Source organism: Strigops habroptila, chromosome 4 (genome assembly GCF_004027225.2).
Source record: "Strigops habroptila isolate Jane chromosome 4, bStrHab1.2.pri, whole genome shotgun sequence".
Lineage (NCBI taxonomy): Eukaryota > Metazoa > Chordata > Aves > Psittaciformes > Psittacidae > Strigops > Strigops habroptila.
The window spans coordinates 25,126,645-25,148,810 of NC_046358.1; positions in this window are offsets into that span (position 1 = coordinate 25,126,645).

Consider the following 22,166-nt stretch of genomic DNA (forward strand, 5'->3'; position numbering starts at 1 on the left):
TATTTTATAGTGGTGTGCATGTGTACATTTCTTACCACCATACATCTACAGACACATAATGACATGCATGAATCACACAACAAGAACAGTTGCATTATGTTAATTGAAAGAACTGTAATCCATTCTGAATCCTAGGACTATATGTACAATACAAAATTACAAGATCCATTTACAAGTTTCTAAATTTCACTGAACTTTCTCCACAAAGCAATATGTTTGTTCAAACATGTGTTTGTATGCTTGTTTGAACAGTTTTACAGCATGACTTGATCTCTAATAAAAGAAAGGAATAGTTAACGATTATGATTATAAGCTTGGTGAGGTCAGAAATGGAAGCCTGTCATACAGTGTAGCTCACCAGAATGTTTTGTGCATTTGTATTTTAAGTCTGAAGAAATACGCTTTGCCTGCCTAGTTCTATATGGATATATTTTTGGCACACACATACAGTATTGTCTCTTTACAGTTTTTAGTATAACCTTCTCTTTAGTATCTAATTCCACTGGTGTGTGATGGTCTGTGTAAGGTCTGTTTGGGTGTTAAGGATGCTACTTTATGTGCATTGAAGGGGAGGAGAGGGCAAAAGTTCTCATGATATGAATTTTAAAGAGTTGTGTGGAAAGGGTTAAAATGTTTCGAACTAGCCATGCGTTTCACTAGAGTGATTAGGTGTAACTCCCAATTAAAGATCAATAAGACCTTTAAAATGATTTATAAAAATGGATTAGCAAGAAATGTCCATTTAGAAACTACTGTGAGTAAAATCACTATACTTTCTGTCATATTGATCGGGCCTTTATGTCTAAACACGCATTAACTGGGGCAGACAATAAAAATTAATCCTCTTCTTTTGTAAAATGGAAGGTCATTTTCCCAACAGTCCCTAGGGGGAATGATGTCATTAAACATGCTACTAAGACATTTTATTAAATCTGACTAGGCTGTTTGCATAAAAGTAAATTAGAGCAGTCAATATTGGAAAGAAAGGGATTTTAAGGAGCAATAACTAGAGGTATTTATTGTAAGTGTATTATACAACAGTTGCATAATTAAATTCAAAACAAGTCCATTAAAATAATGTTAAGGGCCTGGCTTAAAATGGCAAAAGGCAACATTTTCAGAGCCCTAAGCATGCCCTGTTGTACCTAAGCATTTCAGGGGTTTCCAAGCAGTAGGGGATTTCACATACCATATGTGCTAATATTTTCTGCTCCCTCCCCTCCAGGATAATTTGTAAATAAAACCACTGAGCAAAGGGGTGAAACTGTAACTAGCACCAACCTGACCGAGACGGTGCCCTCAATAAAACACCTGCAGTTTAGGTTCCAGCATGCATCTCTTTACATTCATGTTCTCTAGGATAAGAGGCATCCTGCAACACCAAAAAAAAAAAAAAAAAAACCCCCAAAAAAAGAGGAGGAGTCATTTAAGATTACGTTCTGCTGAAGGTGTGTGGCTTTCAAGCTGCTGCTGCCCACAGGAGCCATTTGCCCAATCCTTGGCAACAGCAGAGGTGGGAGAGTTTATGCCTAAGCATAGCATCTCCACCAATGGCACCCTGTGCAACCATTCGTGTCTGAATGCACCCTAGGGCCACTCCTGGACCAGCTATTGTATAAGAAACAATTTTTTTGAAGTTTAAAGTTAGAATTTCAAGTTGCCTTCTTCTGTGTCTTTATTCCGTGCCAAACCTCTGAGTAGATGATCTCCTTCCCATCCCCTCTGCTCTGATGCCTGTGATTGACCTGCTCCTTTCTAGGAAAAATTCAGAAGTAGTTAAATTGTTGAGGCCACTGCATACTGTACTGACCACTTACGATTGCACTGTCTCCACAGTCTCTAGTCAGCTATACACATCAATTTTTTGTCTCCTTCTCTAAGTGAGATTGTAGCTAATATGATGTATAGGACATCTTTTTGTTAGGACTTCAGCAAGTGGAGGTCTTGATCATTGCCAGATGACTGGGCTTCCATTTTAATTCTGATACTATGCACCCCAATGTTGCTTTTATTATTACAGAATGTTTTTAGTATACCACCACTGAATGGTTCCTACATTTTTCCAAAGATATTATATATAAGATTTTTTTATCCCCAAAATCCTAAATTAAATCAGGTCAGTAGATGAATTTCGAGTTCGAGTAATTCATAGAATCATAGAACGGTTAGGGTTGGAAAGGGCCTTAAGATCATCTAGTTCCAACCCCCCTGCCATGGGCAGGGACACCTTACCCTAGACCATATCACCCAAGACTCCATTCAGCCTGGCCTTGAACACTGCCAGGGATGGAGCATTCACCACTTCTTTGGGCAACCTGTTCCAGTGCCTCACCAACCTCACAGTAAAGAACTTCTTCCTTGTATCTAACCAGAGTCTGACAGACAAAAGACAATCTTGTGATTGTGAAACTCAGACTTGAGGTCTGGGTTTCATGCTTGGTTGAGTCATAAAGATCCCATGCCACAGAGTAATCATTTTGGGTCAGACCTCACAAAAGCCCTGAGGTGGCCTGTGGAGGCAGCTGTGTAAGTGCTTTAGAGAGAAATCAGTAGAGGGGGCTTAATCTGTAACCAGCTGAGAGGGGCAAGGAGAGAGGATGGATGCCATGGGCATAGAAAGGCTGCTGATCATCATGGGACTTGGAAACATGGATGTAGAACTGACTGAAAAATATAGTAATAATGCCTCTGCCTCATGCTTACTAAAATATGAGGTTTTCCATTTCTTCATTTTGCCCAAAGAGTAAAAATCTTAATAATTTCAGATTTGGCAGATGGTTGGCTGAGAAAAAAATTCTGAGTTAGAAATGCCAATTTGACCATTTGAAATCTCCTCCCTGGTCTCCTTGCAATAAAATGATTATAACAATCTTCAGATGTTATTGATTAAAAAGAAAAAAATAATAATTCCATAAAATCTTCCAGTTTCCTAAACTGTTTATTGAGGGGTTTGAACGTATACAGACTTTCTGGTGATATTTACTTCTGTTTCATGGCCTGAACCTCTGAAATTCGTAGTTGACAAATGCATTAAACAATATGACAATAAAACTTTGACATGGAAAGAAATACAAGGTTTCATAAATTATTTGCTAGGTAAATAAGTTCAGGCCACATACCTCTTCAAGGGAAATGTTTAAGCAAGTCTCATATGTGGTATACAGTAAGCAATATGTACGGGATCAGCTCTGCAGAGAATACAGATAGTGACTGTCCAACTTGAACTCGTTAATCCAACCTAAATCTGTTTGGTTTTTTTTTTTCCTTCCACCAAAGCTTCAATATGCATCTGATCTCAGGATATTGGATTTTTCTTTGAGAAAAGAAATAAATGACTTATCTGGGGAATAAACCCAGTCTCCTCTCACTGCTCACCATATATATTGTGCTAAAATAAGGTTCACTGGTTCTAATGTAAATCTCTAAAGCTGAACCATGATAGTATGAGTTTCTGCATTTTATGTGGTAGGTAAGTAGGTTGCATCTTTGAAAAAAAGGTAGTGAGAGAGATTAGTAATTGTACCTAAGGAGAAAGGGAACAGGCTCAAATACCTTTAGGGTTTGAAACTCCTTGACAGACTAGGAAAAACTGCTCTAACACATTTGTTTTGGTTTAAAATTGAGATGCATCTAGCAATATGACTGCTTCCCCCCATCTCACTTTTTACACACACATTTTGTGACATCGAGATTTTGTCTATATGGGCAATTCTTACCGGTACAAACCAGCCTGCATCACTATTAAAAAATATGTATTATCTTTTATAAGGATGTCATTGTCAACATTTCTGGGAATTTTCACTCTTGCAGAAACAGGAATTAATTTCTCTTCCAAAGAATTTACACTGTAGCATGCTGCTATCTGACATGTTGCTTTCCTACATAGCTTTGCTGCTAACCCCAAATGTCCAATTTGTTCATTGAAATACCTTTTTCTAGCCCGAAGTCAAGGTAACTGGATGATAGCTCTCTGTGCTAGCACAGACAGGTTCAGCTTCTCTCCATGTCCAGAGTGCCTATCAAAGATACCTCACATGCTCCGCCACTATGCAGCACGTTTCTTCAGTGTCCCAAATAGGCTGTGGATCACATCTGTCCCCAGAATACTTCAACTTGTCAACAACACTGAGTATAGCAATACTGGGAGGGTGACTACATGGGATCAAGGTTCAAGGATGGCTTCTAAGAACAGAAAGGGAAAGGTGGAGCTCCATATTGGTGTGACTATTTTGCACTGTTACAGCAATTCTGACAGGATTTCAGGCTGGGAATACCATCATGCATTTGATGCCAATATGATGCCAATGGGCAGGAGGACTCCAGTAAATAAGAAAAAAATAACTTTTTTTTTCTTTTTTTTTTCAGGAAGATGTGCATGACAGACAAGAAGCTGTTGGATGTTTGAAAATCCAGCTGAGGCTCTGTAGATTGATCCAGTCACCCAGGCTGCCATTCCCACTGTCACCAATCTTTTGGTTCCTGGAAATGCTTGGAATGTCAAAGGCATAGTAGAAAAGACTGGTAAGCATCATAGTGCATGCAGTGGTACTGTGTTCTGTAATACAAACTGAACGTTTATTGCCAACTATGGATATGGACCTATTGCATGAAAGTGAGATAGTATAATTTCCAAATACCACTATTTCTCTTTCCAAATTGTAGCTTCCATGGAGGTCCTGAGAACAGGCAATTACAACTGGCGACTGTGCCCACTGCAGAAGGGGCTGCCCTCATAATCTCTAGTTACTTGTCACTGATACCTTGCCCCATCTTTCTCATCAAGCCATTTACCAGCTTCTGGATCAGAACAGCTCTAGACAACAAGACACTTACTATCTGTTCTCTGCTGGCCTCATTTCCTGCTCTGTGCTAGCTGGGCAAGGTTTAGGAAGCATACTATGTCGTGTGGCTGTTAAGAGCCATCATTCTGTAGCTGCATTATAAAGTACCTATCATGCTTTGATCATCCAGGAAATTAATCCAATTAATCAGTGCATAATAACAGGACATGGAGCTGTTGGAGCGAGTCCAGAGGAGGGCCACGAGGATGATAAGAGGGCTGGAGCACTTCCCGTATGAAGACAGGCTGAGAGAGTTGGGGCTGTTCAGCCTGGAGAAGAGAAGGCTGAGTGGAGACCTCCTAGCAGCCTTCCAGTATCTGAAGGGGGTCTACAAGGATGCTGGGGAGGGACTCTTCCTTAGGGACTGTAGTGGTAGGACAAGGGGTAATGGGTTCAAACTTAAACAGGGGAAGTTTAGATTAGATATAAGGAAGAAGTTCTTTACAGTGAGGGTGGTGAAGCACTGGAATGGGTTGTCCAGGGAGGTTGTGGATGCTCCATCCCTGGCGGTGTTCAAGGCCAGGTTGGACAGAGCCTTGAACCACGTGGTTTAGGGCAAGGTGTCCCTGCCCATGGCAGGGGGGTTGTAACTAGATGATCTTAAGGTCCTTTCCAACCCTTACGATTCTATGATTCTATGATTCTATGATTCTATTATGCACACAAATCTTTAGAAGAGTTTGTTGGGTTTTTTTTTTTTTAATGAAAACCTTAGTAAGTTTTTGGGTTTGCTTTTTTTTTTTTTTAATTAATCAATACAAATCTAAGAAAAGCACATTGCAAGAAGAACTTCAAATTTGTTTAAAGTTATTAACAAAGTACATTACAGCAACTGCCAAGAAAGATAAACAACATATCACATAGCATTAGTAAGTCAGAAAACCCTCAGTGCCACACAATAATTTTAAAATGTTTGCAGCTTTATCAAGTGACATCTGAAGTACAGAAAGAAGGGTTCAGCACTTGCATAGTGAACCTACTTTTTCCTTTACCCTTTAACTAGTGAAAAGGTCCTTCCTGCCATGAAAATATGTAGGAGTTATAACTTGGTTGAATAACAAGAAGTTACCCAGGAATTTGTAGAGAACAGGCTTTCCAGGGAACAGGAGAAAAAGTGCTATGTTGGTGTAAGCCTATCTGGTGTACCAGGGAGACGAGGGAAAGACATGGAGACAAATAGGCAGTTGATGGTGTTTACGGATGGAAGACATTATTTTCAGAAAACATTCTCTGCCAGATGAGGCATCCCTCTTCTGTCTCTTTCCCCTTAGGCACACTGTTGCATATCCTGATTTTAGGGAACTTGTCATGTTGAGAAGAAAAATTTTTGGTTTGTTCTGCTATCACACTTTCCTGGCCTGGCAGGGAAAACAAGTGGTAGATGGCAGCTCCATTTCTTTGATCTCTCTATTGCTCTATCACAGACAGTGGGATTGAGGCCAATCACACCAGTCCCTTAAATTCCTGACCAAGCTCAAAGAGAAAAGCCTAATATACAGTCTAGGATCCCTTTTTTACCTTTTCTCAAGTGACACCAAACTTCCAGATTTTGTGAATTGAAACTCACCTTTCCTTTATTTTAATATCTTGTTAGTAGAATTGTTTTCTCTGCTGGTATATTTAGTAGTCTACAGATTTAAACCAAAATCTTGAAAGATTTTGATTTTGATTTTTGCTAGATGTGTTCCCGCCTAGCTAACATCCTAGTACAGACAATTATTTAATTCATAATAAATCACCATATTTTAAAGTGAAACCAACAACTTTGAAGAGGCAAGGGCTGTGACATAGTAAGAGAGGAATTATGCCATTGTCAAAGCTTGGTGTACAGATACAGAGTGATTGTACTTCTGTGTATGTCCCAGTGTGCATGAAGTGCAGAATCCCACATTATCTAAAGACTTTAAGTAATAGAAAGGAGTGCAGGATACCCACCCACAATGTGTGCTGCATGCACACATCGAATGACAATCCTTGTGTGATAGCAGAGGTTCATAAGGATGTTACCTTTACTTAAATGCATGTTCCTGTTTATAGGAACCATTGAATGATTTCCTTGAAATGCAGATTTTCTTGAGGAGAGAAACCCCACATACAGGTAGTTCAAAACCATTCTACAGCCCAATATATTACTCACCAATGTAGTCAATGTGTTTACAGACCAACTTCTGTTAGCATTGTCATAGTTTCTCCAAAGGAACCCTGGTTATCAATTTCTACATTGTTCACCTGATTCCCCTGAGTCTTTACCAAAGACCAGTAGACAGTGGCTAGAGAGTCTACAATTGTCAATAAAAATGACAGGATTTATACTTACAGAACAAAATATTGAGATCCTTGTTTTGGTCTGATTTGGCAGTAGGGAGAATCCAAGCGGTGTATCCTGTGCTAGTAAAATCTGAGGGCAGCTTGGATTTTTCTGCCAGAGGAGAAGAGGACAAAAGGACAGAGCATGATGTGCTGGAAGGTGAATAGCTGTGTGCATATCGGGTACTCCAGATTAAAAATGTTGTATGGAATATTGCCTAGAAGCTCCTAGGTGATTCTCAGAAAATCTTTGCTGTTCTGCTGGTCTGATGAGCTTATTTGCCTAGTCTTACAGCATCTGAGTAAAACTAAGGAATTTATAATATTAAGCATTATTATCTGAACACACCTGTCCCTTGCTCAGAACAGGCCAACTAAAGAAATTCTGATTTTATAAAGGTTTCCACCATCCTATGGGTGTTCTCTGTTCTTTTTTTCTTGTTCTCTCTTTTTACTCTTAATATGCTCATTCCTCTCTAGACCAATGTACCACTGTTTTTGTGATAGGCCCTTTTGTGACATTCGGAGGAATGATAATCCCCTCTCTGCACTGCACACCTCTTCAAATTTGTCTCTCAGCCCTTCCTCAAGCAAACCTCAAGTGAGAGCCCAGAATTAGCAGAAGCCAAGGAAAGAACCTCCCTGGAATGTATTTTTCATGTGTAAAAATTTATTATTTGCACTTCCTTAGCTGAAAGCCTATTTCCAATGCTACTGTTAATGTTATTGGACTGGTGAGGGCTGCATTCAGTTGAAAAGCTTTAGGAATGTATTCATGGCAGTTAGCATAACAGTGGAAATAACTGGTTTTCGTAAGTACACTGTTTCCTTTACACTGAATTTTCTTAGTGTACCTTGGTAATGATGGTCAGCTTTCTCTGACATTTTTCTTTACTTGATTTTCCCATTAATGCAGAGATTTAACTCTCCCTTTTCTCCGATTCAAATTATCCCAGCCCCAAATTGTCCATATTGCATCCCATAGCTGCACTTACTTATGGACATAAGACAGGTGAATAGCCTGGAATATTGTCTGCTCAGTTTCTGCAACTGCAACTTACAGCCATTTAGTTCAGAAGGGTCCATATGTCATTAACTCCTCACATCTTGATTAGTCAATTTCTTGTCAATATCCTAAACAAATTTAAGGCCCTTAATGAAGACCAACATTCGTAACTATAATTTGTTACAGAGAGGGAGTGGGATAGTCCTGGAGCATTGCTAGTACCTGGGCGTCTGCAATGACCTGAATTCTGCTGCACAACTAGTGTGCGATGCTACATAGCAGATCAATGAAACACCTCAACATTCAGCATCCAACAGACCCAAGACAACCACAGGAACACTGAAATTGGGATTAATAGTATACTGTAAATGCAGTGCAACTCCCCTTGATGCACCATGACATCATCTGATCCAAGAATTCACATAAGGAGCTTTAATTTTTTATCTTTGTGTTTTCTCTCATTTAGTTACAAAACCCTTTCCATAATTTAATCAATGTTAATGTGAAACAATATAATTTTTGTCTGGAAGACTGTTGTAGGGCTTTATGCATTTGGAGATTTAGAAATTTACCTAATTTTTGTCTAAATTTACTTATGAGTGAGTTTGATCTTTTGAACTCATGCTGATATTTTACCTTAAATTATTCCCTGCCACCAAATAGATCTACAGGAGCTCATCATCTCCTACCATGCTTGCTGTTCCTATCCAGCCATCTCCTTAGGTAATGGCCTGTCACATTAAAAAAGCAGCCATGGCAGGCAAGTGCTTTATGAATGTGACTGGTGAGTTTGCTGCTAGACCAGAGGTTTCACAAAGACTAACAGTTCCTTGGGAGGAGGTGCATAAGGGTGCTTCAGGTTGGCTGGAGGCTCTTCTGACTGTCTCTTGGGGAACTGAGCTATGAGCACCAGGAGAGACTGACAGGTTAAGGTAGCAGTAGGACACATTTACCTTGGTCCTCATTGCACCTTCCGTCCTGTGTTGACATGAGTAAAGAGAAGATGGTAGGGAAGACTGTGCCATAGATAGCAATTCCTACTAGGATGAAGCCAGCACCACTGAAGAGTTACAGCATTGCAACTGCCAAGGGGAGAGATCACTGGGTATTTAGAACAGAATACCCAGACTGTGTGTTCAGCATTGTAAAATAAATAAATTTTTCAGAATCACTTTGTTTTGGAGTTAGTTTTTGCTTGTGGTTGGGGCTAGATGGAGCTGTGGGGGTTAGAAGAAATAAAAACTTATTTCTGTTGTAGAACAATTGAGGCGCTTCCCTGACCTTTGCTATGTGATTAATTTACTTCAAGAGGGCTTTAACTTGTCTCTGAGAAAACGATACTAACAGCTATAACCTGTTCTTTAGGTAGGCTTTCATTTCACTCCACATGTCCTGCCAGTGGCAGCCCTTGTACCACTTTTGCTCTGTGGATTTTCCCTGAAAGCAGGTTATTATCAGATGCCTTCCAACAGGTAATTTCTGATGCTAGAATGACTGAAAGACTTTCAATATAATTCAAAATCAAGTGGCAGCCAAGGCTTAAAGCCACCTTTATATGGGTCACCACATTCCTCTGAGTTCTTGTCCCAGCTGGAGGAAAAGAAAGTCTGAGAATCAGGTCTCCCACTTCTTTACGTAGTCTTTATAATTTTTAAATAGCACATACACGTCACATGCATTATTTGGTACTATGGATTAAAAAACCCAACGAAAACAAACAAACAAACAAAAAACCCAACTGTGAAGGAAAAGGCACCATTATGAATAAATTTTTAGAAGAAGAGAGTTCTCCTTTCTGAGCTACTGCATGCCTGTCCTTTTTGTTTGCAAAGCCATGCACCCGAAGCTTAAATGCTAGTCTCACATGAGGTGAAGAAGTTATGGCGGAGTTGTGAGAATATGGCCTTTATCTGCATTCTGGGAATGGTTTTGTTCTGCACTCTCTGCTACGTGACGAGGAAGGACTAAAAAGCCTGGACACCCAGACAAAAAGAGGGCCATTTAGCCTTTTCACTGAAGTCTAGGATCCTTGCTGAGGGATTATTTTATGCAGGCCTGTGTTTTGGCTAAGGGGGTCTGGTTTGTGCTCAAAGCCAGGCAGCAGATGTCAGGCCTCAGAATTGCTCACAAAATTATGACCTTGCTGGGTCAAGGCCTATACAACTTGCTTTGCCTCAAGCTGTGTCAAACACAAGTGGTAGAAAGACTTTCCCCAGGCAGGGCTGTCTGGGCGACCAGCTATCCCCAATTTTCCCTGTAGATTGAATTCCTTGTGAAATTCTACAGCTCTGAGAAAAAAACCTCCTGACAGTTAACTTGGCTTTTTCTTTTTATTTAAGTAATGAATAAGGCAGTGAAGGTTTTTTAGGGGGTAGAGGTCTAATGCATTATTATGCTATTTTGTAGTAACAATTTGTATTGTCAGGAAAGTTTGTTTGGGGTTTCCACGTGTGACTAAAATATGTTAGTACAGATAGTGTCAAATATAGAGATGATACGCTCGAAGAAACAAATATGAAAACGAGGGCAGTATATGAAATGCAATCTATGGCAAATTCACATTGTATATTGGATGTAAATATCTTCAGTGTGATGATCTTTAGGGGGGAAGAACAGCTACTGTGATTAAGAACAGCAAATTATATTTGCTGTAGTTATTGTCTTATTGGGAAATATTCACAGTCAAGGGTTTAAAAATGTAATAAAAAGTGGATCAATATGTGTTTGAGGATTTCATCAATTGCATATTAACAGCGCTAGTCCTTCTGACCTCTTTTCTTTGAGCTATTCCCTCGATCAGAGAAGAAACGATCTAATAAATTTAGGGTTTATTCATCCATGTGCTGAATTCTGTTTCATATTTCTTTTTGCTTGCATACAAAATTGAAAAACAGTGTGTGATTCCTGAACGTGGTTCTGATTCTTATAATGATGGATGAACATCACATGTTTTATAAGCAAAGATTTCAACCAAATTTCTGCAGAACAAAAATCAGAGAATTTTGTTATATCATAAGATATTTAACACTTCAGTTCATACCAGTACAGCTTGACAAATCAACGATAGCAGTTTTCACATTGAATCGACCCTTTTTGCACAGGCTGAATTTCTGCAACTGGATCAGAAAGTTCTGTAAAAGTTTTGTGGTTTGCTTTCTCTTTTGTGCATTTGTACATAAAGGCCACTGCAAATGTTATTCACTGATCTGCCTTCTGTATTTTGTGGTGACCTGCATGTGTCATTTGCTCTTGGTTTTGTACCCCACATGATATTTCAGGATGATATTCCTGAAATTTAAATATTTTACGGTATAGGAAGGCACCAAACTGTCTTTTTAGGACCCCATCAAAATGAGAAAGAACAAATATGAAAGATTTTTCTGCTGCCTTTTGTATTCCCTCCTGAAGAAATCAGACACAACTCATTTCACATGAATGAAATTATACTTACTACAGAGTCATCTCCAGTGATTTGAATTTTCTTATAGGCAGAAGCACAAAGGCAGACAGATACTGATCATAGCATCTTTTGTTTTGAAATAATTCATATTTTGTAAAGAGAATAATTAACTTACTGTAAAACTATTCCATGTATAACTATAATGGCAGTGACTCAGTGGTAAATTTGGCCTAATATTTGTGTTCATATTTGGACAAGTGAGCTAAACAGTAATAAACTTTTACTTAGGAGCATTCTGAGTGGCATGGGTGCAAAGAATGCTGCCTGTTAATAAAGTCAGTAAGAGTTTTTCCATTAACTTGCATGGAACCAAGACTTAATGCCATTTTTGTTGTCACATGCATATTCTTTTCAGTATGGACTAAAATTTTCATGGATAGGGATACTGAATGTTACTTAACTCAGAATAACATACATATTTTTTCTTAATTTACTGGAGTGTGTATGTGAAAATGTATGTAAACCCATATTTATTTATAACTCCTAACTCCAGCATTTTTGAAACGTGTCACCTTTACAGGACCTCTATGCTTTAAGAAATAGTGTTTTGTGGGAAACACAATGCTGAATTCTCTGCAGTGTTTGTAAAACACTTAGCTGTCCTAAGCCACACTCGCCTGTTAACTTCATTTTAATTGTGAATACTGTGTTAGGAACCAGAAGGGACTTGATTTTTTCACCTAGTACCAAATCTTGTATAGAGCAAATAGCATTGAGAAGGGAAGCATTTGTTTAGGAAGATGTCTTCTTGAAGGACATTTCTATACCACATGAACTTTTGGTGTGTCTGCACATTCTGTGTAATAAAATTTTCTGCTTTTGTGGTTAAAGAAAAACTATCCCCAAGCTTAAGGGGTATTGAATCAGTTCCTGTTCAGGGCTATTGATGTACTGCTCCCTTTACCCCGAGACTTTGTTCAGAGCTATTAAAAAGGAAAAAAAAAAAGGGTTTACACACATAATCAGGGAAAACTAATGTATCTGTCTATTCAAAATCACAAAAGTAACATGAAGATCAATGTAAAATTCTGATTTTTAGTATTTAGAACTTGACTTCTAGTGCTCTGTTCTTCTGGAAGAGAACTGCAGTCTCTTTAAAAAATATCCATTTTTATCCCTCTTTCTCTCTGTGAAGATGGCTATAACAAAAAGAAATTAAAATAAAAAAATAAAAGGAAAAAAGAAGATATCTGTAGTAAAGCAAAATAGTTATTCCTATCAGTATCATCCATTCTGATAATCAGAGGTATACAAAAGATGTGGAGCTGAACGATTTTCTAAATGAATGCTGGAAACTAGTAATTTCTAGTATTAGACCTACCTAAGTTTTGTTCGTATTTCACTCTTAGGTTTATTTTCAGTACTACTGTCAAATGGTTCTGAGAAAGACCTATCAAATTTAATTCCTTCTGCATGTTACTATACACCTTTTGAAAGTGTGCTGTATGGAAATTAAGGAGATATTCCCAAACTCTTTATTCACATGTTTTGTTGACAGATCTATTCCAAAGAAGGTGTCAGTAAATAAAAATGTTAAAGCAAATACAAACCCATTTACTGCAGAGTATAAGACACCTTTTTTTTTTTCCTAGGGTTTATTCAATAGACGGGAAAATAATGCATACCTTTATTTATCCTGACATTTCTTGACAGTTTGCAGTGCAAATCCTAATCTATATTAGAAATAATCACCTCTCTAAGTATCATGAAAGTTTTTAGCTGAAGGTCAGGCTCATATGTGTATACTCTGTTTTAATATAATCTGATTCAACAAACAATCCTATTGATTTTATGAGGATTGTTCCATTAGAGAAAGCAGAACTTCACTACAGTAAGCAGAGGAAAGGTAAAAAGATATTCTCTTTAAAATCACAAGAGAGAGGAACAATGAAAACCAGTATGGAGTCCTATAACTGTGAGAATAGCATGACACTATTTACCTTGAATTAAGTGAGTGTTAGACTTGTCCATTCTTAGGCAATATTACAAAGACATTTTAGTACTTAGGTAATATGAAATGCTCAGCTTGAAAATAGATATTCTTAGTTCACAGGAACTGAAGAGCTAAACTTAGGGTTTTGTCATGTGAGTAGGAGCATTGCCATTTGAAATTAAATGAGGCTTTTGAGCACTGAAGTTTTAATACTTCTTTGATGCTCAGATACAAGCGAAACTGTCTTACACAAGTAAAAACTATCACTAAGTTATTTTAGTTACATCTTCCTTCAGTTATAATTCAGTGCCTCAGAACAGATCCAACTTTAAGTCTTCTTAATAATATCTCAAAAAATTTATTAGAAGCAACCTGGCCTTTTTTGGTAGCATTTGGGAGACCAGCATTGCGTAAACCCAGAACATATTTAGTTTTGTATGTCATACTTAAAAAAACTTTGTAAATGGTAGATCTAGACTGATTACACATATTCTGAGTGCTTAATGATATGCAGTGCATAGAGAGACACAGCATACAATTATAAAGATGTCATTCATGTAGGCACATGAATTGAATTATATAATAAAGGTTGTGGTTTTCCATCTACTAACCTCAGAAACTATGATATCCAATAGATTGATTTTGTTCAATTCCTGATCATCTCTTCTCTGGCTACCTTTGCTTAGCCAGATTTTCAGTTGATTGACAGGCTCATCCCTACCTTACTGTACTGAACTGGCCTTGAGTCAATGTCCCAGTTTTCTCCATATGCATCCATACTGCTTTCTTAATTTACTATTGAACAGGACAGCAGATGTTCACATAAAGATTTCCTTGAATGTTCACTTCATGGAAAGCGATAACGATTTTCCAACTTTTCTTTCTCCTTGGTTTCTGGTCATACAGAATATATCATGCATGAACTGTGCTCCTTGTCAGCTGGGACCTTACGGAGAAACAAGGTTCTGAGTACAGATGTCCTAAGATCCAGTCCCATTAAAAAAGGCAATTTCCCCTCATGGTAGGTCAAATTGTACCTCAGTTATATCCATTCAAGACCTGGGAGCTGAGAGATTAATTTGGCCCTGTATCTGTGCCTTCCTTTAAAATACAGCAGCACTGAGAGGAAGTTAGTCATCTGAGGGTGCCAAAATTTGCTGCTCCAGGAATGAATGTTTCCACACAGGAATAGATAAAAATGAAAACAACCTAAAAAAATTCAATTAGATTAACAGAGACAAGTGAGTGCTTGCCCAGCCATTCCTGAGCAACAATTTATTCCTAGGGTGGTGTGAGAGACTCAAGCCAGCGGTCAGCAAGCTGACAAATCTGTCAGCTTTGCTGGGTGGCTGTCAGTCAAACCAGGTGCCCGCTGTGTGTTGTGGTGCTCCCTGAATTAACACCCTGCTGAGATAATTCTTTTTTATTCCCCTTTTTTTTTTTTTTTTGCCACCAAGAGGGTCTGCCACCACACTGCTGTTTTTCATCTTGTTAATTGAGTCATTTATTTTGTTAAAAGGTGAAACTTTATCAGGGTTTATGTGCCAAATGTGAGAAGGCATATTTAATGATACATCAAATGTTGGAAGCATGCAGGTGCCTCTGTGTATGCTTTTTAAAATGCTGAGAGGCAAGGTAGTACTTGTAAATTAAAATCACCTGATATTAACTGAAAATAGGCATTTTGTTCCCAGGCAACAATGCAAATACACTGTATGTACATGTGTATATGTTTGTTACTAAATATATAAAGCACGTGGATATTTATATCTAATTTTTAATCAGGAGATTCATCCATATTCGAAAGCAGATAACTGGAGGGATAAACAATACAAGAGCAGAATTCAAAATTATGTAAAAAAAAATCAGGAATTTCCAAGGTGACTGCTAAAAATAATGTTTGAAAAAAACTTTCAAGCTTCTCCAAAGAAGATTTCCCTATCACTGATTACCTCTAGTCTTCCCATAGTGCTTTGCTCATTTTCATTTTCTAGGTATTTCTGAAGCAGAAATGGGTTTTGTACCCTTGTGAAGAAAGCCATTTGATTGGTTAATTAGAGTCTAGGCAAGCCTCCAATGAAATGGATGAGAATCTCTCTACTGCCATCAGTGGCTGTTGACTCATATCTCCAGGTCTGCATTTATGAGGGAACGAATCAGGAGTCTTCAAAAAAAACCTAAGCTCTACTGAGAACTAATAGGGTTTGGGTCCCTATCCTCCTCAGGCATCTAAGAAATCAGTGCAGGTTCATCACCAGGTAGGTTTATTTCACAGGATCAAACCCATCCTCCCAGATACAAAATGACAAGAAGTGTCATGAGAAGAGGGCTATTTTGATGTCAGGAAGTCTGGTTGGTGCAACTACCACTTGCTATATAGCAGTCAGAATGGTTGCTGATGTTAGTGAAAACTATGTTCTGCTGCCGCCTTTGTGACTTCTATGTCTTAGAAGAACTAGAGGAGATTGACACCACCAGCAGACTGTGCATTTCTCTTTAAAAGAGCTGTGTAATTTGAAAAAAGAAGTGTTGATTCAGGTTTGGTTTTTTTTTAAATAACCAAAATTACTCAATCCCAGTAGCAAGCAAAAAAAAGGGGGGGGAGGGGGAAAAAAGTCTGTCTTTGTTAACTGGGTTTCTTTCCCCTACAATCCACTGCTAAGTGCTGCTTTCCCATTTGGGGTTAGCCACCCATCCCCCAGTTCCTGTCCCCCTCGTGATTGCCAAGATCTCATTAGTTTAGGAGGACTAATACCATCTGTGTCTGAAAGACACACTCCCACATGGTTTATTTAGTCAGCAGCTACCAAATTCACCCTGCCTTCCAAGGCTGAGAGTAGGTGAGTGGATCTGAGATCAGGGCACTAATATCATGCCGGTGTTTCTGAACCCAGCTAAATGTGTGGGTAGATTGTGTAAGTAAGAGGTGTCTCACTTTGATTTCAGCATTAGTCACTGTGCTCATTTATTGCTTGAAAATCATCTAGTCCAGGTGTGCAGTTTTCATTCATGCCGCAGAATTAGTTTGAACAAAGATACCAGAACATTTTTCACCTGTCTCACTTAACATCCTCGTTCTTTCCTCACTTCATACAACAGGTACCAGAAATTGTATGATCACTTGGATAAATCTTCAGTTTCATTGCAGTTGCCATCAAGCATATTCACTATGAAAAAAAGTAATGTGTTATCTGCTTATATTTCTCCAAAATAGTTGAACCACAGTTCAACTTTTGAATGGCAACTTCTTTCTCAATAAACCCACTCCTGTGTGAGTTCACAGTCCTAGCTCCTCTGTGAATGACAAAAATAAATGTTCACTGGTTTTTAGACCCAAACAAGCTCCAGGAGAATAAACCAAAGTCTGGGAACGGATGTTACAGCACCAGGACTTCTAAGAGGTGATAATTTTAAGGACTGCCAATCAATCAGTAACTTTGTTGACCTGTTTCCTGCTTCTAGTAGGAAAGTTTCAAATACTGGGCCAGAGTTGTGTTAACTTCAGCAGCCCACTAGTTGTTTCTCTGCGGCTTACGTGGTAACAGCTCTCTGATGCTCTGTAATCACCAGTCCACCTCCTGGAGAAGGCATGTCTCCAGCCCAGCTTGTTTTCTTTCATGTGAATGTGCTGTCATCGGGTGTCACTGTGACAAGAGAAGAACTTTGGCTTACACTTGCTGCCCCAATATCCACTGCCTGTTTCTTCCTGACATCTGGCGTGGTGGGGCATTAATGGCGGGGCCATGCTGTTGGAGATGGCTCTTGTCTCACAGTTTTGAAAAATATGTAGCACCCAAATGCGGACAAAGTTCAGATGAACAATACCATTGGGGTTTGCCAAGTCAGAAATCTTTGTAGGTGTCTGTCATTACAAACAATGTAAATAAAAATAGTACAATCTCACACAAAAGGGACACAAGAATATTTCTATTGCCTTACGATGTTCAGAATAATTTTTTTATTTATCTGGATACACTAATGAAACAGTTTGTCTTCACCTTACCAAGGTTGTTCTTGTTGCACCTCGAAGACAGCTATAGATCAGATTTTTATTGTGCCGTAGGAATAGAGAACAAAAGGATTATTCTGGCCCCTCAAAATCTACAATCTAAAAATCAGACAGAAGCCATAGGAACAATAGAAATGACCATGCTAGTTGTTTAGACTAAGTTCGTCTATGTCCATGTGCTGTGTTAAAGTGCGTGTAGAGGATGTTTAATGGAAATATAGAGGAGACAAGGCAACCACAAAGCAGTTGGTAAAGAAAGTAGTTTGGTGAGATTTGGAAATACAGTGAGATGATCTATATCATTTGGTTAGATAAAGCACTGCATAGCTCATCATAGGTATATAAGGAGAAAATCTCTGCTAAATCTCTGCCTTTTGTTATCAGTTGTAATTTATACTTATGTTGTCTTACAGTCTTGGGTGACAAGACACTTTGTAAATGTTAATTCCTACAGTACTGAGATATTAGGTAGATAGAGTTGAATTTTATTTACAGGTAAAGAGACTAAATCACAGAAAAAGTGTGCATGAGATCAGTGACAAAGGCTGGGTCTCATTCCCACAAATCCAGGCTTTCTGTAATTTCTCTCTACTTATGTGTAACCTGTGCCTGTATTTTTCTAGTAGACAATCATACAACATAACCACCCCACTTTCTTGTAATAACACTGTTTACTATTTCCTATGCAGTCACACCACCCTTTTCCTTGTCTTATCATCCTCTTACTTACATGCATCATCTGGGAGTCATCCCCAGATCCCCCACCATCACTCTTTCCAGTAGTCAATCTGTTCTCCCCGAAATCCTGGGACTTTCAAACCTAAGCGTTAATCAAACAGAGATTATTGGGCTCAGCAGAAACATGAATAGCTAAAACGGAGGTTGCAAACTGCAATCTACCCCTTTTTGAAAACAAGCTCTAACTCTCTGAACTCTAAAACCTGATGTTTTTCTTTTCTATGCAGAGCAGAAACTATTATCCAAGGGCTCATGTTCTGTTGTGTTAATTTCTGAAAATTAGAGATAGTCGGGAAATTTGTTTCTATCATGCAACACCTTATAGCATACAAAAAATACTGGTTTTGCTTTCCTTAAAATTATTCAGCATTGAAATTTTTCTCACTGCCTCAACTCAAAAATTCTATGTTGGTTTCTTCTAACTGAAAAGCAGCTGGCGAATGCAAGCAAGGTGTTATTTCCACACCACACCCCCCCCCCCCCAGAAGTTTGCACATTATGTAGTCATGAGTCGAAAAATTAAAAAGCATCCCAGAAGTAAGGACTGGAACTTTTTTTTTTTTAAATTTATTTAGAGGAGTTTGTCTTCTCTGTACACATCTTAAAAACACATTATTAGGAAAGTATATAAACCAAAGCTTTCAGCTGGGAAACTTATTTGCAAAATAGAAATCCTGTGTCTTATTTACTGTGTTTGCCAATTACTGAACGAACATGATAAGGCAAAATTGGTTTTGGATCTGTAGTTCATCAAGTAGGGATGGTGCTGATTTGTACCCCAGATCCGTTCTCTTCACCTTTTGCCTGTGATGAATAACCTGCTAAGATTAGGTTGATTTCTGTTCTTCCATTATGTCTGTATCGAGTTTACCACAGCTTACATTCTGTAATAAAATAAAACCAGCTTAGGTAAGTAAAGCCATAATCTGACAAAAAGCTGGGCCTGGAGGCCTTTTTCTTAGATTTGGGTCATGATCGTGGTCCTACTTGCTACTGGCCCATCAGGCAAAAAGTAATGATTGAAAAATTGCCATTACTTACCAGGGTGCCCTTGGGCCATAAGAACTCAGCTAATTTTGAACTCTGTTGATAGGTTCCTGGGCTTTGTGTCTGAAGATCAACAGTTAGCTTTCTGTTAAAGACAAACTTCACACTAAAGCCACTGCCAAAGTAGTATGAAATTATCCTTGTCATCCAATATGTAAAGCTTCAGTGATACTGAAGCGTAAAGTTCAAAGGGAAACACTTGCACTGAGAAAGTGAAAAAGAGCTTGTGCATCGTACCTGCGCCAATTGCCATGTTGACAAGTTATGAAGAAATGAACTTAATTTCCACTATGGAGTGTTTTAAACATACTCTCTACTTTTGGCCCTAGAGATGGAGGAACATACAGCAGAACAGTGTTACTGTGGATCCAGTTGCCCTACTTTGTCAGAAAAAAAAAGTGAGATAAATGCCGGTAACTTCATACACTCAAGAAAACGAATCTTGCTACTGTTTGAAAATGGAAGAACATTCAGAGCACACTGAAGTCAATATATAGGCATTTATTTAATGGAGTTTAATTATGGGATCATATATTATGGTGACATAACAAATCTTGTTTTCTAGATGTTAGCTGTTGCAAGGAATTAGGGATGGTATCATTGCAAACTGTACTTTTACTTTACCTCAGCTAGGCATGTGACATCCCTAGCTTGCGTTTCCCTCATCATTATAAAATTCAGTGGTCTTCTTCAAAAGGTCCACATTTGTACATGTTTTCACTTGCAGAATGCTCCTCCAGGCTTGTCTTCATTGCTCAGTTCCGTGCTATGCAGAAAGACTCAGCTAATTTGGAAGGAGTTAACTGGGTTAACCTCTGTGACCACAGCACCACTATGGCTAAATTACAACCAGTAGCATAGACTTGCTGCAAGAACATCACACATCTATAATAACTGTCATCTCCTTCTGTAGGTCTTGGAAGGAAATTTGGTGTCTCAGACACCACATTAATATAATTGTGGGTAAATTGATGATCACTTTTCTTGAGTAACATGTTTCATTGTCTTTCCTCCTCTAATTACTCCTTCTCTTCTTCATTCTTTTTCCCTTTCTCTGTATTACAGTAATTTTTTGACATCACAGTGAGGATCCAAAGACCCAAAAATCTGTATAAACAGACAATAAATAAATAAACAGGTCTTTTCCCAAAGGACAGAATAAAGGAAGTGTGAAAAGTGCCCTCAAACAAAACTATTGCTATCTTTGCACTGTACTGTATTTCCTAACCTAAAGAGGAAGAACATAATGTGTTCTCATTCAGGACCAGGTTCATCTCTCTTGATGTTCATTTGCAAAATCTATTGATCAATAAAGTCCTCCTACTGAACTTACGCATTTGGCAAGGAATGAGTTATGGATCCTTTAGTATGCTTGATTAGCACCTTAACTAGAACACTCTGTCAGGCAAGGAAATATTAAAACAATGTTTTTCAGTGAGATGTCAAGATGGTTTCTATTGGAACTCTCTAAAACAATAAAGCAGAAATACAAAGGTGTTAAGTATGCATCATAAAGATTTTCTTATTTATTTGCTCCCTTAGTAATTTTTGGTACAATATCCCCAAGGACTGTATTTTTTCTAGAAGAACATGACAGACTAAAAAAAAAAATTTCATAGCAATGGCTTATTCCTCCCTGCTACACTTTTTCCTTAATTTCTCTCCCCAGTCTTTACCTGAGGAAAGAAAACCAGGAAAAAGTGATAAGCAAAGTGAGAAGAGAAGGACAAAGAGAAATCCCCAAGCCCCTAAAATTCTAATACCAAACGAACAAAAATGCTTTTGATTTTTTCATTTTATATTCCTTTATTTTTTTAAAAAATGGGGAAAAGAAGAAATAGAAAACCTTCCCTCAAAATAAATCTCTTTTTTTTTAAAAGGTCATTTTAATTTTTTAAAGTTTCTATCAAAAAATTTATAACATCTGTGGTTACATGCAGAATTTTAACCAAATGTATTTTATTCCAATTATCATTGCAATTTTTGATGTAAAATCACATTTTGCTGGGGAATAAGTAGTAGCTGCTTAACTTCCCTCATCCATACACCTGCTTTTTAAAATGTTAGGGCAGAGCACTAAACATTCCTGAAGTTCCTAGTACCCTTTCCTGTTCTGCCATTAATGCTGGGGTAGCATCAGGTTCTTTAAAATGATTTTGGTACTGTATACAACACTTCGCAGTGTCTTCATTTGCTTACACTGTAACAGAGTTTCCAATGGTTTATATTATTTTTTCTAAGGATTTTTGTCAACTTTTAAGATAGAGATGCTACACAAATTCCTATCACTTCTCTCTGCCTTATGTGGGCAGGGGGTGCATTTCAATTAATCAAAAGTGGAACGGGACCCTCTGTGATGACATTGTATTGACAGCTTAATGTCCCGTGGTGTATACCTAAAATGGAACAGAGGTATAAAAGCCTGAATTGTTTGGTGCTGCCCACCCTTCCTTCTGCCTACACCCATAATGTTGCTTGCACTGTACTCCCTGCACTGATGAGCACAGGTAGAACAAATGCAACTTCATATCTTTCTGCAAGCACAAATACAACAGCACTTCTGTTGGTCTGCTCACATGCACAACTAATAATACTTGATCAAATGTGTTCTCCTTTTAAGAGAATTTAAACAATTTTTGAAAACTCCACAAATATATTGTGAACACCATGTCAGACATTGGCTTACTTGATTTATTACTCTTTTATGCATTACTTTGATCCCGTTTTTAAAACCAGCTTTTACATCAATGCATCTTCACAGTTAGCAAATGACAGATTAGATAAAACACAATAATATTGATACTAATATATTAGGTTTTCAAGGA